Below are 16,813 nucleotides of genomic sequence, written 5' to 3'. Positions count from 1 at the left end.
GTAATATAGTAGTTATATTGTTGTATATAGGAGGCAGTATTATAGTAGTTATATTGTTGTATATAGGGGGCAGTATTATAGTAGTTATATTCTTGTATATAGGGGCAGTATTATAGTAGTTATATTCTTGTATATAGAGGGCAGTATTATAGTAGTTATATTCTTGTATATAGGAGCAGTATTATAGTAGTTATATTCTTGTATATAGGAGCAGTATTATAGTAGTAATATTCTTGTATATAGGAGCAGTATTATAGTAGTTATATTCTTGTATATAGGAGGCAGTATTATAGTAGTTATATTCTTGTATATAGGGGCAGTATTATAGTAGTTATATTCTTGTATATAGGGAGCAGTATTATAGTAGTTATATACTTGTATATAGGGGGCAGTATTATAGTAGTTATATTCTTGTATATAGGGGCAGTATTATAGTAGTTATATTCTTGTACATAGGGGGCAGTATTATAGTAGTTATATTCTTGTATATAGGGGGCAGTATTATAGTAGTTATATTCTTGTATATAGGGGCAGTATTATAGTAGTTATATTCTTGTACATAGGGGGCAGTATTATAGTAGTTATATTCTTGTATATAGGAGCTATATTATAGTAGTTATATTCTTGTATATAGGAGGCAGTATTATAGTAGTTATATTCTTGTATATAGGAGCAGTATTATAGTAGATATATTCTTGTATATAGGAGCAGTATTATAATAGTTATATTCTTGTATATAGGGGCAGTATTATAGTAGTTATATTCTTGTATATAGGGGCAGTATTATAGTAGTTATATTCTTGTATATAGGAGGCTGTATTATAGTGGTTATATTCTTGTATATAGGGGCAGTATTATAGTAGTTATATTCTTGTATATAGAGGGCAGTATTATAGTAGTTATATTCTTGTATATAGGGGGCAGTATTATAGTAGTTATATTCTTGTATAAAGAGGGCAGTATTATAGTAGTTATATTCTTGTATATAGGGAGCAGTATTATACTAGTTATATTCTTGTATATAGAGGGCAGTATTATAGTAGTTATATTCTTGTATATAGGGGCAGTATTATAGTAGTTATATTCTTGTATATAGGGGCAGTATTATAGTAGTTATATTCTTGTATATAGGAGCAGTAATATAGTAGTTATATTGTTGTATATAGGAGGCAGTATTATAGTAGTTATATTGTTGTATATAGGGGGCAGTATTATAGTAGTTATATTCTTGTATATAGGGGCAGTATTATAGTAGTTATATTCTTGTATATAGAGGGCAGTATTATAGTAGTTATATTCTTGTATATAGGAGCAGTATTATAGTAGTTATATTCTTGTATATAGGAGCAGTATTATAGTAGTTATATTCTTGTATATAGGGGCAGTATTATAGTAGTTATATTCTTGTACATAGGGGGCAGTATTATAGTAGTTATATTCTTGTATATAGGAGCTATATTATAGTAGTTATATTCTTGTATATAGGAGGCAGTATTATAGTAGTTATATTCTTGTATATAGGAGCAGTATTATAGTAGATATATTCTTGTATATAGGAGCAGTATTATAATAGTTATATTCTTGTATATAGGGGCAGTATTATAGTAGTTATATTCTTGTATATAGGGGCAGTATTATAGTAGTTATATTCTTGTATATAGGAGGCTGTATTATAGTGGTTATATTCTTGTATATAGGGGCAGTATTATAGTAGTTATATTCTTGTATATAGAGGGCAGTATTATAGTAGTTATAATACTGCCCCCTATATACAAGAATATAACTACTATAATACTGCCCTCTTTATACAAGAATATAACTACTATAATACTGCCCCCTATATACAAGAATATAGTAGTTATATTCTTGTATAAAGAGGGCAGTATTATAGTAGTTATATTCTTGTATATAGGGAGCAGTATTATACTAGTTATATTCTTGTATATAGAGGGCAGTATTATAGTAGTTATATTCTTGTATATAGGGGCAGTATTATAGTAGTTATATTCTTGTATATAGGGGCAGTATTATAGTAGTTATATTCTTGTATATAGGAGCAGTAATATAGTAGTTATATTGTTGTATATAGGAGGCAGTATTATAGTAGTTATATTGTTGTATATAGGGGGCAGTATTATAGTAGTTATATTCTTGTATATAGGGGCAGTATTATAGTAGTTATATTCTTGTATATAGAGGGCAGTATTATAGTAGTTATATTCTTGTATATAGGAGCAGTATTATAGTAGTTATATTCTTGTATATAGTGGGCAGTATTATAATAGTTATATTCTTGTATATAGGGGGCAGTATTAGGGCGGGTTCACACATAGCGGAATTTCACTTAAATTCCGCTGCGGACACTCCGCAGCGTTAATCCGCAGCGGAGCCGTTTCTCCATTGACTTTCACTTTAATTTAGCAGTGTTCGTTTACACGATGCGTACAATTCCGCTGCGGAGCATAGGCTGCGGAGCGGAATTTGGTGTCCGCAGCATGCTCTGTCTGTTGCGGAGCAGTGGCGGACTGGTTGCGGACTCATGGCGGAATTTTTCCATTGACTTCAATGGAGAGTCAAAATTCCGCAATGAAGTCCGCAGATCTTATGTGTGCTGCGGAGCGTATTGTTTTTACTACCATGACATTTCTTCATTCTGGCTGGACCTATGTATTTCTAGGTCTACAGCCAGACTGAGGAAGTCAATGGGGCTCCCGTAATGACGGGAGCGTTGCTAGGAGACGTCTGTAAATAGTCACTGTCCAGGGTGCTGAAAGAGTTACGCGATCGGCAGTAACTGTTTCTGCACCCGGGACAGTGACTACCGATCTCAATATACATGTATCTGTAAAAAAACATATAAGTTCATACTTACCGAGAACTCCCTGCGTCTGTCTCCAGTCCGGCCTCCCAGGATGACGTTTCAGTGTAAGTGACGGCTGCAGCCAATCACAGGCCAAGCACAGGCTGCAGCGGTCACATGGACTGGAGCGTCATCCAGGGAGGTCGGGCCGGATGCCGAAAGAGGGACGCGTCACCAAGACAACGGCCGGTAAGTATGAATTTCTTTGACTTTCACTAGGGAAAGTGCTGTCCCTTCTCTCTATCCTGCACTGAATAGGGAGAAGAGAAGCACTTTTCCTGCAGTCCGCAGCGGCCAGTCCGCATCAATTTTCTGCACATTTTGTGCAGATCCGCTGAAGAATCTGCAACGCAGATTCTGTGCGGCATTGATGCGGACAGTTGCGGAGGAATTCCGCCATGTGTGGTCATGCCCTTATAGTAGTTATATTCTTGTATATAGGGGGGAGTATTATAGTAGTTATATTCTTGTATATAGGAGGCAGTATTATAGTAGTTATATTCTTGTATATAGGGGCAGTATTATAGTAGTTACATTCTTGTATATAGGGAGCAGTATTATAGTAGTTATATTCTTGTATATAGGGGGCAGTATTATAGTAGTTATATTCTTGTATATAGGGGCAGTATTATAGTAGTTATATTCTTGTACATAGGGGGCAGTATTATAGTAGTTATATTCTTGTATATAGGAGCTATATTATAGTAGTTATATTCTTGTATATCGGAGCAGTATTATAGTAGTTATATTCTTGTAAATAGGAGCAGTATTATAATAGTTATATTCTTGTATATAGGGGGCAGTATTATAGTAGTTATATTCTTGTATATAGGGGCAGTATTATAGTAGTTATATTCTTGTATATAGGAGGCAGTATTATAGTAGTTATATTCTTGTATATAGAGGGCAGTATTATAGTAGTTATATTCTTGTATATAGGAGGCAGTATTATAGTATTATAGTAGTTATATTCTTGTATATAGGGGCAATATTATAGTAGTTATATTCTTGTATATAGAGGGCAGTATTATAGTAGTTATAGTCTTGTATATATATGAGCAGTAATATTGTAGTTATATTATTGTATATAGAGGGCATTATTATAGTAGTTATATTCTTGTATATAGGAGCAGTATTATAGTAGTTATATTCTTGTATATAGGGGCAGTATTATAGTAGTTATATTCTTGTATATAGAAGCAGTATTATATTAGTTATATTCTTGTATATAGGGGGCAGTATTATAGTAGTTATATTCTTGTATATAGGAGCAGTATTATAGTAGTTATATTCTTGTATATAGTGGGCAGTATGATAATAGTTATATTCTTGTATATAGGAGCAGTATTATAGTAGTTATATTCTTGTATATAGGGGGCAGTATTATAGTAGTTATATTCTTGTATATAGGAGGCAGTATTATAGTAGTTATATTCTTGTATATAGGAGCAGTATTATAGTAGTTATATTCTTGTATATAGGGAGCAGTATTATAGTAGTTATATTCTTGTATATAGGGGGCAGTATTATAGTAGTTATATTCTTGTATATAGGAGCAGTATTATAGTAGTTATATTCTTGTATATAGGGAGCAGTATTATAGTAGTTATATTCTTGTATATAGGGGGCAGTATTATAGTAGTTATATTCTTGTAAATAGGAGCTGTATTATAGTAGTTATATTCTTGTATATATGAGGCAGTATTATAGTAGTTATATTCTTGTATATAGGAGCAGTATTATAGTAGTTATATTCTTGTATATAGGAGCAGTATTATAATAGTTATATTCTTGTATATAGGGGGCAGTATTATAGTAGTTATATTCTTGTTTATATGGGCAGTATTATAGTAGTTATATTCTTGTATATAGGAGGCAGTATTATAGTAGTTATATTCTTGTATATAGGGGAAGTATTATAGTAGTTATATTCTTGTATATAGGGGGCAGTATTATAGTAGTTATATTCTTGTATAAAGAGGGCTGTATTATAGTAGTAATATTCTTGTATATAGGGAGCAGTATTATAGTAGTTATATTCTTGTATATAGGGAGCAGTATTATAGTAGTTATATTCTTGTATATACAGGGCAGTATTATAGTAGTTATATTCTTGTATATAGGGGCAATATTATAGTAGTTATATTCTTGTATATAGAGGGCAGTATTATAGTAGTTCTATTCTTGTATATATATGAGCAGTATTATTGTAGTTATATTCTTGTATATAGAGGGCAGTATTATAGTAGTTATATTCTTGTATATAGGAGCAGTATTATAGTAGTTATATTCTTGTATATAGGGGCAGTATTATAGTAGTTATATTCTTGTATATAGGAGCAGTATTATAGTAGTTATAGTCTTGTATATAGGAGCAGTATTATAGTAGTTATATCTTGTATATAAGGGGCAGTATTATAGTAGTTATATTCTTGTATATAGGGGGCAGTATTATAGTAGTTATATTCTTGTATATAGGAGGCAGTAATATAGTAGTTATATTCTTGTATGTAGGGGCAGTATTATAGTAGTTATATTCTTGTATATAGGGGCAGTATTATAGTAGGTATATTCTTGTATATAGGGGCAGTATTATAGTAGTTATATTCTTGTATATAGGGGCAGTATTATAGTAGTTATATTCTTGTATATAGGGAGCAGTATTATAGTAGTTATATTCTTGTATATAGGGGGCAGTATTATAGTAGTTATATTCTTGTATATAGGAGCAGTATTATAGTAGTTATATTCTTGTATATAGGGGCAGTATTATAGTAGTTATATTCTTGTATATAGGGGCAGTATTATAGTAGTTATATTCTTGTATATGAGGGCAGTATTATAGTAGTTATATTCTTGTATATAGGGGCAGTATTATAGCAGTTATATTCTTGTATGTGAGGGCAGTATTATAGTAGTTATATTCTTGTATATATGAGGGCAGTATTATAGTAGTTATATTCTTGTATATAGGGGCAGTATTATAGCAGTTATATTCTTGTATATGAGGGCAGTATTATAGTAGTTATATTCTTGTATATAGTGGGCAGTATTATAATAGTTATATTCTTGTATATAGGAGCAGTATTATAGTAGTTATATTCTTGTATATAGGAGCAGTATTATAGTAGTTATATTCTTGTATATAGGGAGCAGTATTATAGTAGTTATATTCTTGTATATAGGGAGCAGTATTATAGTAGTTATATTCTTGTATATAGGAGCAGTATAATAGTAATTATATTCTTGTATATAGGGGCAGTATTATAGTAGTTATATTCTTGTACATAGGGGGCAGTATTATAGTAGTTATATTCTTGTATATAGGGGCAGTATTATAGTAGTTATATTCTTGTATATAGGAGGCAGTATTATAGTAGTTATATTCTTGTATATAGGGGCAGTATTATAGTAGTTATATTCTTGTATATAGGGGGCAGTATTATAGCAGTTATATTCTTGTATATGAGGGCAGTATTATAGTAGTTATATTCTTGTATATAGGAGCAGTATTATAGTAGTTATATTCTTGTATATAGGAGCAGTATTATAGTAGTTATATTCTTGTATATAGGGGCAGTATTATAGTAGTTATATTCTTGTATATAGGGACAGTATTATAGTAGTTATATTCTTGTATATAGGGACAGTATTATAGTAGTTATATTCTTGTATATAGGGGGCAGTATTATAGTAGTTATATTCTTGTATATAGGGGGCAGTATTATAGTAGTTATATTCTTGTACATAGGGGGCAGTATTGTAGTAGTTATATTCTTGTACATAGGGGACAGTTTTTTTAGTATTTGTTTTTATCTTTTTCTGTTCTCTGTGCCCTTCTTCGACATTGCTCCTTCTTAATATCATCCAGCAGATATGGTTTTGAAACTCTAAGGGTATGTTCACACGCACTAATTACGGACGTAATTCGGGCGTTTTTGCCCCGAATTACGTCCGAAAATTGCGCCTCGATAGCGTTGACAAACATCTGCCCATTGAAAGCAATGGGCTGACGTTTGTCTGTTCACACGAGGCGTATATTTACGCGCCGCTGTCAAATGACGGCGCGTAAATAGACGCCCGCGTCAAAGAAGTGACCTGTCACTTCTTTGGGCGTAATTGGAGCCGTTATTCATTGACTCCAATGAAAAGCAGCACCAATTACGTCCGTAATGGACGCGGCGTTCAAGTACCTGCACATGCCGTTACGGCTGAAATTACGGGGATGTTTCCTCCTGAAAAAATCCCCGTAATTTCAGCCGTTACGGACGCCGTCGTGTGAACATACCCTAAAAGAGGTTCTACAGCTACTGAAATAGCATAGAATATAATACAGACAACATCATGCTGCAGATATTTTTGTAAGAATGAGGAGATTAAGTTGGTCACGTATCCTAGATATTCTGGAACAGTTGTGGTGCGGACCCAGGCAAATTACCCCAGGTGCAACAGAAGATATATCATACATACCCCATACTTTTCTGTCCAAAAAAGGTTCTAAAGCAGCTCAATCTACTCTCCGTCTTCAGATATTTCAATTTCTCTTTTTAACAATATTCAGAGTGTAATTTTCCTCAGTACCAGCAGAGGGTGCTGAATTCTTATTTTTCTATCATCTGCAACCAAATTCTGATCAATTTTTTCTCTTATATATAACATCCACAAGACTCGACCGAGCCAAAAAAAGTGTGTGATTTAATGTATTTAAACAATAAAGCGTCAACATATTCTATGAAGTCATTACTTTCATCTGTAATTAATTGAAGATTTATAAAGCATAATTACTAATGTTTAATTAGTGTTACAAAACTCACAGGCAAGCTAATTAGACTTTATGCTCCATTTGTAATCATTTAAAACTTTTCCATTATATATAAAAAAAAATTCTAATAGTCACATGGTTTCCAGGTATCATGCAGCTGTATTATTTTGTTTTTTGTTAATCACCTGGCTGTGTCATTTCTGTAGTTTCCAGCAATCAGTAAATTTTGTAAAGTATTTTGAGGAATTGTATTATTAGCAATTCCCTTACAAATTGTTATTATTGGAAACACTCCCTTTACAAAGAGTAACAATCTGGTAATAGTGCAAAGCAGGGGTGGGGGAAAGTTTAAAATACCCTCCCCTTCCCTGCAGGCAACATCTGTAGAATACAAGGACAATTTACTTCCAGGGGTCACTGTGATATGCTTAGAGGGAACGTGGCAGTTTTCCCTAAAGATAGACTTGAAAGGCACAGCACCCCCTATGGGTAAAACATGCTTGTTGAATCTAAACAGGTAGGTTTAGGCAGCTTCAACACAATGTTGTGTCTCAGTCTGGGTGCTAAGTCCAAGTAACACTACTGACGCCCCTGTACTCACATAGTAGTAGCCATACAAATTTGTTTGTCATAGAAGTGGTTATAGAATTGTCTATGTAGTGCAAGCCACAATTCTCATATAATATTGTCAGATAGAGTGATAACGTATTAGTACCATGGCAATTACAGTGCCCTTGTCAATAATTTCATCTACAGTTCCTACCACGATTTTCTAAAAATAGCAGCATTCATAGTGCCCTTATAATAACACAATTTATAGTGCCCCTATAACAGCACTATTCACAGTGCCCCATAATGAATCTATTTATAGTGCCACTATAAAAATGCAATTCATAGTGCCCATATAATAGCACCATTCACAGTGCTACCATAATAACACAGTTTATACTGCGCCAATAATAGTGCCTTCAAAGTGCCCCTATAATAGCACAATTGAAAGTGCTACCATTATAACACAATTTATAGTGCCCCTATAATACTGCCATACAAAGTGATCCTATAATAGTGCCCCTGTAATAACATCATTCATAGTGCCCCTGTAATATCACCGTTTATCGTTCCCCTGTAATAGCCCCAGTCATAATTCTCCTGTAATAGCACCATTTATAATGCCTCTGTATTAGCACCAGTCATAGTCCTCCTGTAATAGCACCATTCATAATGCCTCTGTATTAGTTCTATTCATAGTGCCCCTGTAATAGTGCCATTCATAGTGCCCTTGTATTAGTGTCATTCATAGTGCCCCTATAATAGTTCCATAGTGCCATTCATAGTGCCCCTGTAATAGTGCCATTCATAGTGCCCCTGTAATAGTGCCATTCATAGTGCCCCTGTAATAGTGCCATTCATAGTGCCCCTGTAATAGTTCCATTTATAGTGCCCTTGTAATAGTGTCATTAATAGTGCCCCTATATTAGTTCCATAGTGCCATTCATAGTGCCCCTGTAAAAGTGCCATTCATACTGCCCCTGTAAGAGTGCCATTCATAGTGCCATTCATAGTGCCCTTGTAATAGTGTCATTCATAGTGCCCCTGTAATAGTGTCAACCATAGTGCCCCTGCAATAGTGTCAATCATAGTGCCCCTGTAATAGTGCCAATCATAATGCCCCTGTAATAGTGCCAATCATAGTGCCCCTGTAATAGTGCCATTCATAGTCCCCCTGTAATAGTAGCAGCAGGGCATAAATAGACACATAGGACAAAGCAATCTTCAGCCCCCCTCCCCCACTGTCCATAGACAAACATGGCCGCTCCCTGGTTTACACATATTGAAACAAATTCATAGGGAGCAAAAGAGTTACAAATCTGAAATACATTCTACATGATAGGAAAGTTTTTGATGCCTATTAAACTTTTATTTATAACCCTTTCATGAATTAGTTCTTTGACATTAATGTTTTTAACTCATCATTAGTGATTTTTTTCTTTGCAAGCACAGAGGAAAATTAGGAACATGAAAATTACAGGGCAATATAAAAAAAAGTTTTGGCTGTGTTCACACATTGCGGTCATACCGCATTTTCTTTCCTCAATTTTACATAAACCGCAACATCTGAACATAGCAACAGCTGAACCTGAATAAACCAAAGCTTGTTAGATCACTGTCCGTGAAATCAGGTTAATTGGTAAACGAAAGGTTAATGAGCATCATTCAAACAAAAAAAAACGTAGCCTGCTGGTTCATGTTACAGTAAAGCTTTTCTCATATCTGCAATTCTAAGATGTTCCAACTCTTTCTATTTGTGTTCTAGTCGGACATATAGAAAAATGATAGGGGCCCCATAGCATTACTCATATGGGGCCCCGCTTAATGCTGGAACTTAGCGATCACCGCCGTACATTTGCAGCGCTGTCATTGCATGCGTAAAGCAGTGGGTGTTTGAGAACTAAAAAAAACAAACTATAAAGGAATTTAATGTTTTATTTTATCAGTTTAAAAAAAATTAACATGAATTAGATGTTAGAGGTATGTACTGAATAATTATACAAAAAAAACAAAACACTCTCTGGAATACAGTGAGGCAAAAATGGATAAATACGCCAAACTGGGCTGCATCCTTAAGGGGTTAAAGTTAACGTCCACCATTCGTTTTTAGGTCCAAAACTCTGTGTCTATTAATATGTCTGTACAGGGAAGCTCTGCTTATATAATTCAGGCTGCCTGCAACCTCCACTAGGGGGAGCTCACTGCATGAGGATTTATATAGATAGCATTGACCACAATGGGAGCTGTATAAATCCGTATGCAGTGAGCTCCCCCTATTGCCCTCTTTAAAGGGTAACTAAACTGTAAAAAAAAGTTTGACATTTCATAGTGACATAATCATGTCCGAGCACTAAAACCACTACCAAATGCTGAAACAAAGCGGTAAACGCTCCCGGGTGAACGCTGTGCCGCTTAGTTTCTGAACGGCTTTCCTCAAAGCGGTGTATGGGCCCAATAAAAAGTCTATGAACCCGTACACTGTAAGCTCAGCTTTCCGATGAAAGCAGATCAGAAACGAAACAGCACATCGTCTGCCACTTCGTTTTAGTCATCGGTGAGGGTCTCAGTGCTCGGACCCCCACCAATCAAAACCTGCCAAGTTTCCTCATAATGGCACCATTCACAGCGCCCTATAATAACACGATTTAAAGCGCCCCTATAATAACACAATTGATTGTACAGGCACTACAGACGGCTGCTATGGTATTGCTATGGCACGCAGAGAAAGTAATGCCATGATGCTTCCTCCCCACCATGAGGGTTCTCAAGCTGTATGCTATAGGAAGGGGCACGCGTCAGGGACACATATGGGGAAAGATGGCTATACTGATGCCAATACAACATGAAACCCACCCTCCACATCTGTTACTTATATGACAAATCCAACTATTCCTACCTATGAAATATGCCGCATACCTCCCAAAAAATTTATAATTTTACATTTTCACCCAGGACACCTTTTAGCAGCAACCCCCTCCAACTGGTGGACCCTACAGCAGTGCTACAGCCGGCCCCAATGCTAGTTAACCACAACATGGTACAGTATACCCCCTAGTTCATCTGAAACATAGAATTGCAAGATACAGTCAAGGCCTGTTATAGCGGATGACAAACCAGGCAACTGCCCTGAGCCCCTGAGTCCTAAAGGTCCCCGATAGAGGGAGCCGAAGGAGCATAATTTGTAAAAAATATATATATATATAACTTAGCGTTGTATGGTGGTATTATTTGGGAATGTAATTGTATTGTGTTGGAACTATATGGCAGAATTTTTTGGACTCTTCAATGAAGTATTATTTAAATACTGCATATTATTTGGCCACTATATGGTGGTAACATTTTTGCACAATTTTGCAGTATTTTGTATCCTCTTCAAGGGAGTATTATTTGGATATTGCATAATATTTGGGCACTGTAGGGTGATATTATCTTTGCACTATATGGCAATGTTATTCAAGCTCTTCAAGGAAGTTTTATTTGGATACTGTAGATTATTTCTGCACTGTATGGTAGTATTATCTTTGCACTATATGGCAGTAAAATGCAGGTTCCCCAATGGAGTATTATTTGGATACTGCTTATTATTTGATCACTATATGATGGTTTTATCTTTGCACTATATGGCAGTATTATGTGAGCTCTTAAAGTGAGTGTTATTTGGATACTGTATATTATTTGGGCACCATGGTGGTATTCTCTTTGCACTAAACGGCAGAATTATTTAGGCTCTTCAATGGAGTACTATTTTGGATACTGCATATTATTTGGGCACTATATGATGGTTTTATCTTTGCACTATGTTGCAGTATTATGTGGGCTCCTCAAGAGAGTACTATTTGGACACTGCACTTTATTTCTTAACTATATGGTGGTATTATCTTTGCACTATATGGCAGTAAAATGCAGGCTCTTCAATGGAGTACTATTTGGATACTGCATATTATTTGGGCACTATATGGTGGCATTATTTTTGCACTACATGGCAGTATTATGTCTGCTCGTCAAGGGAGTATTATTTGGATACTGCATATTATTTGGACACTATATTTTGATATTATCTTTGCACTATATGGCAGCATTATTTGGGCTCTTCAAGGGAGTATTATTTGGATACTGCATATTATTTGGGCACTATATGGTGGCATTATTTTTGCACTACATGGCAGTATTATGTCGGCTCGTCAAGAGAGTATTATTTGGATACTGCATATTATTTGGGCACTATATGGTGATATTATCTTTGCACTATATGGCAGCATTATTTGGGCTCTTCAAGGGAGTACTATTTGGACACTGCACTTTATTTCTTAACTATATGGTGGTATTATCTTTGCAATCTATGGCAGTAAAATGCAGGCTCTTCAATGGAGTAATATTTGGATACTGCATATTTGGGCACTATATGGTGGTATTATCTCTACACCACATGGCAGTATAATGAGCTCTTCAAGGGAGTATTATTTGGATACTACATATTATTTGGGTATTTTATGGTGGTATGATTTTTGCACTACATGGCAGTATTAAGGTGGTTGAAATTTTGAGAAAAAAATTCTAAAAATGGCAAGTAGAGGGGCCCTACTTTGCTTGTTGCCCATGGCCCAGATTTCCTGGATACGGTAATACAGAGACTGCAATACAGAGTGAGAAGATCGCACCTACAGTTACAAGCGTGCCTTTTTCTTTTTATTTTATTGCACATTCAGCGTTCTGGGCAAATTCATGGCACTTCTGCTGGCTACAGAGGTAGCCATCACATTTCTTAATAAATGTCATCTTTATTGCCATCTCCCTGATTCCAGTAACATTTTAATTAATTCATACTGATTGAATAAATGTACATTTAGACTAGTTTCTTAATGAGGGCACGTTTAGTATAAAGGTTCTACATCATCCTGATATCCTGTGGGTAATTATATCCTAATTATATGGTGAGAAGAAAGAGTCTATAACTCAGGGCAGCTATTGTTCATTGGACCCAATTAAGAATTACATGCGGATAATAAAAGTTCATGATGAGGTTGACTGTCAGTCAATTTAAAAATCTTTATAGCAATCGAACCGCGGTACAAGACGGAGATCTAACCTGGTTAAGATCTGCTGTATTTACTGTCAAGTGGCTCGTGGAATAAATTATCAGAGGGGAACACTGGTAGAATAAGCTGACTGACTCTGTACTCAGGCCTTGTTATCGGAAAGAAAAATACGCAGTCATATAAGCCCATTCTATACAGGTATTTTATCTGATTTATTGGATATGGAGGAGGAGCCTATGCATAATATCCAATCGGAGCCCTTCCCTTTATTAGTACTATCTGCAGAGGCATAACTTAATTCTCCTGGGCTAATGGAGCAACTTGAAGCTCAGGGCCCCAATACAAAATCCGAGACAGGGTTCCCCCATATGCCATTTATAATAGCAATGTCTTCGTATGAGGCAGAGGGGCCCCCTCAGGTACCAGGGCCCGGGTGTGACTTCTACCTCTGCAGCCCCTGTAGCTACGCTCTGCCTGGACCCCTCTGTAAGAGTGCCCCACACCTACCGTATGCCATTTATAATATTGGTGTCTTTGTATGAGGCAGAGGGGCCCCCTCAGGTACCAGGGCTCGGATGGGACTTCTACCTCTGCAGCCCCTGTAGCTACACTCTGCCTGGACCCCTCTGTAGGAGGGCCCTCCTCCTACCACATGCGATGTATGCCTTGGGCCCCCTTTCGACATCAAGGTCCGAGTGGGACTACTATCTTTTCACCCTCTATATTTATTTCCCTGACATTATATATTATTAAAGAATGTAATTCTGTTCCTTATATTTGGAAACATTTTATAGAATGTTGTGTATCTTTAATATATTGAAAAATTCTAATCGGAAGGCTCTCCTTTAAAAGACAGCGGAGTATAGCAATCTAGTAATACATCTTTATTTTGGGATTGTGGGTGGAGACAGATCCGGCACCAATGAGGGCTAACAAGGTGGAAACATTTATATTAAAGGGGATGTCCCAACAAGACAAACCTTTATCTGAAGAAAGCCAACCCAACAACTGATCGACGCCGGGCTGGCTCCTGAAACCCCTGGGCCCTGGCGATATCAGCTAAGTTGTGGCCGGGAACACATTTCCCTGTAAATCTTTATCTGTTCTCAGGGTCTGTGGAGGCTCCTGGACAAAAACATTGGGACAGAATTACTACTGTGTGTGGGTCTAGAAAGCGTCTAAGGGCATGACCACACGTGGCGGAATTTCACTTAAATTCCGCTGCGGACACTCCGCAGCGTTAATCCGCAGCGGTGCCGTTTGTCCATTGACTTACACTTTAATTTAGCAGTGTTCGTTTAGACGAGGCGTAAAATTCCGCTGCGGAGCATAGGCTGCGGAGCGGAATTTGGTGTCCGCAGCATGCTCTGTCTGTTGCGGAGCAGTGGCGGACTCATGGCGGAATTTCTCCATTGACTTCAATGGAGATTCAAAGTTCCGCAATGAAGTCTGCAGTTGTCATGCACATGTTATGTGTGCTGCGGAGCGTATTGCTTTTTTGCCATGACATTTCTTCATTCTGGCTGGACCTATGTATTTCTAGGTCTACAGCCAGACTGAGGAAGTCAATGGGGCTCCCGTAATTACGGGAGCGTTGCTAGGAGACGTCAGTAAATAGTCACTGTCCAGGGTGCTGAAAGAGTTAAGCGATCGGCAGTAACTGTTTCTGCACCCGTGACAGTGACTACCGATCCCAATATAGATGTATCTGTAAAAAAAAATGAAGTTTGCACTTACCGAGAACTCCCTGCTTCTGTCTCCAGTCCGGCCTCCCAGGATGACGTTTGAGTCTAAGTGACGGCTGCAGCCAATCACAGGCCAAGCACAGGCTGCAGCGGTCACATGGACTGGCGCGTCATCCAGGGAGGTCGGGCTGGATGCCGAAAGAGGGACGCGTCACCAAGACAACGGCCGGTAAGTATGAAATTCGTTCACTTTCACTAGGGAAAGTGCTGTCCCTTCTCTCTATCCTGCACTGATAGGGAGAAGGGAAGCACTTTTCCCGCATTCCGCAGTAGCTAGTCCGCATCAATTTTCTGCACATTTTGTGCAGATCCGCAGCCGTAATCCGCAACCCGGATTAGGTGCGGCATTGATGCGGACAGTTGCGGAGGAAATCCGCCACGTGTGGTCATGCCCTAAATTTTGTCAAAAGTTGGCGCAGTTTGGCTCCGTTTTATTGTTTGCATCTCCCTAGACATTATTTTAAAGTAATCAGAAAAGGGGTGTGGCTTGGTAGGAAAGGGGAGGGATTTGGTCTAGGGAAATATAATGGACCAGGACCTTTTCTACATAAGTCTATATGATACCATCCCCTATAGGGAAACTTAGACAATTTTAGAGTTACCTTTATTAATTTTGTAACAGAGCTCTACCCTCCCCTATATATAATTCATGGATGAGAAAACGGTGACAGATTATCTTTAACTAATCACCCCCGTAAAGTTAGGAGGGATCCCAATTCTGCAATCACTCTTCAGACTTAATCAATGATTATTATTATTATTTTTTTTTAATGGGACACGTTTCAAAAAGAGAAATTCTCTCGAAACACAGACTGATTTGACCCTTATGGAATAGATTCTAACTTCAGTGCTTTAATATATACAAATCTGACTTTTATAGCGCGTTAAACAGCTGTTTTTTTAATGTAACAACACATTTTCCTTAATTAGTCCCCCAGACACAGTTCTCAAACACTTTGATAAATACAGCCCTTTAGGGTCTATTTAGTCGCAAAAGCAATTAATATACATAAATATATAGGTAAGTAGTTCAGTTATTAAAAAAATCAGAAGACGCATTTAGACACAAAAACAAAAATTTAAGAGGGGTCTTTTTTTAGTCCATTATAATGAGAATGTCGACAGAAGGGATTGGTGAGAAAACTTCTCGTAAGAAATGGCAACAGTAATAATAATAAGTTGGTCAGAACATCTGGTGACCACCGTAATATCTCCAGAAGATCCGTCCTCCAGGGCCGGACAAGCAGTTGGATTTCCAACTGAAGAGAACGGCGTTCTAGTCGTAGGGCACCTCCTTTATGACTCTTCAGAAAGCCCCTCACCAGTGTGCCAATCCATCAGTGAAAAAGAGCCAACGAATCATTAGTTTAATTGCTTGCCTGTGGCTAAACCTCACGTGGTTTTACGGTCAATTGCTCCAGTTGTTGGTCGCACAGCTTGTACAGTGGAAGAACATGCTTTCAATGTTTTTCACCCGTATAAGCCACGCGGGCCAAAACGGCATTGGGAAACCGTGGCAATTTGCGGTAATACCGTGCCCGATTTTGCTGCACAGTTCTTGACCGCACTGTATAGTACCGCTACTTGTATGGGCAGCCGCAGTGCTCTGACATAATTAGACGGAATTCTGCTGTGGAATTGTTGCAGATTTCCGTACCATGTGAATCCAGTTTCGATATGCGATAATTTTAGACAATATTGGATCTTGCTTGGTTATCAATTTTTCAAAGGCCTTATGTACACAACCGAATTACTAATTTGCGTTTGTACGGACCGGTAATAAGACACCCATAGAAGTCGTTGGCACCATACTGTCCCTCCATGTGCCTTCAATTTCATTGTATTATCAAGAAGCATCTTC

The 16,813-nt window shown here is 37.1% G+C and overlaps 1 protein-coding gene across 3 annotated transcripts in view; it reads left to right on the top strand.

Annotated features, from left to right (window-relative positions):
- DGKB (diacylglycerol kinase beta) overlaps nucleotides 1-16,813 on the top strand; it is a 396,795-nt gene that overhangs the window by 188,875 nt on the left and 191,107 nt on the right. The gene's annotated exons all lie outside the window — the stretch shown is intronic.

The sequence above is a fragment of the Rhinoderma darwinii genome, chromosome 5 (assembly GCF_050947455.1).
Source record: "Rhinoderma darwinii isolate aRhiDar2 chromosome 5, aRhiDar2.hap1, whole genome shotgun sequence".
Classification (NCBI taxonomy): domain Eukaryota; kingdom Metazoa; phylum Chordata; class Amphibia; order Anura; family Rhinodermatidae; genus Rhinoderma; species Rhinoderma darwinii.
The sequence above is the reverse complement of the archived record's forward strand: the minus strand, read 5'-3'. Positions and strand labels throughout refer to the sequence as shown.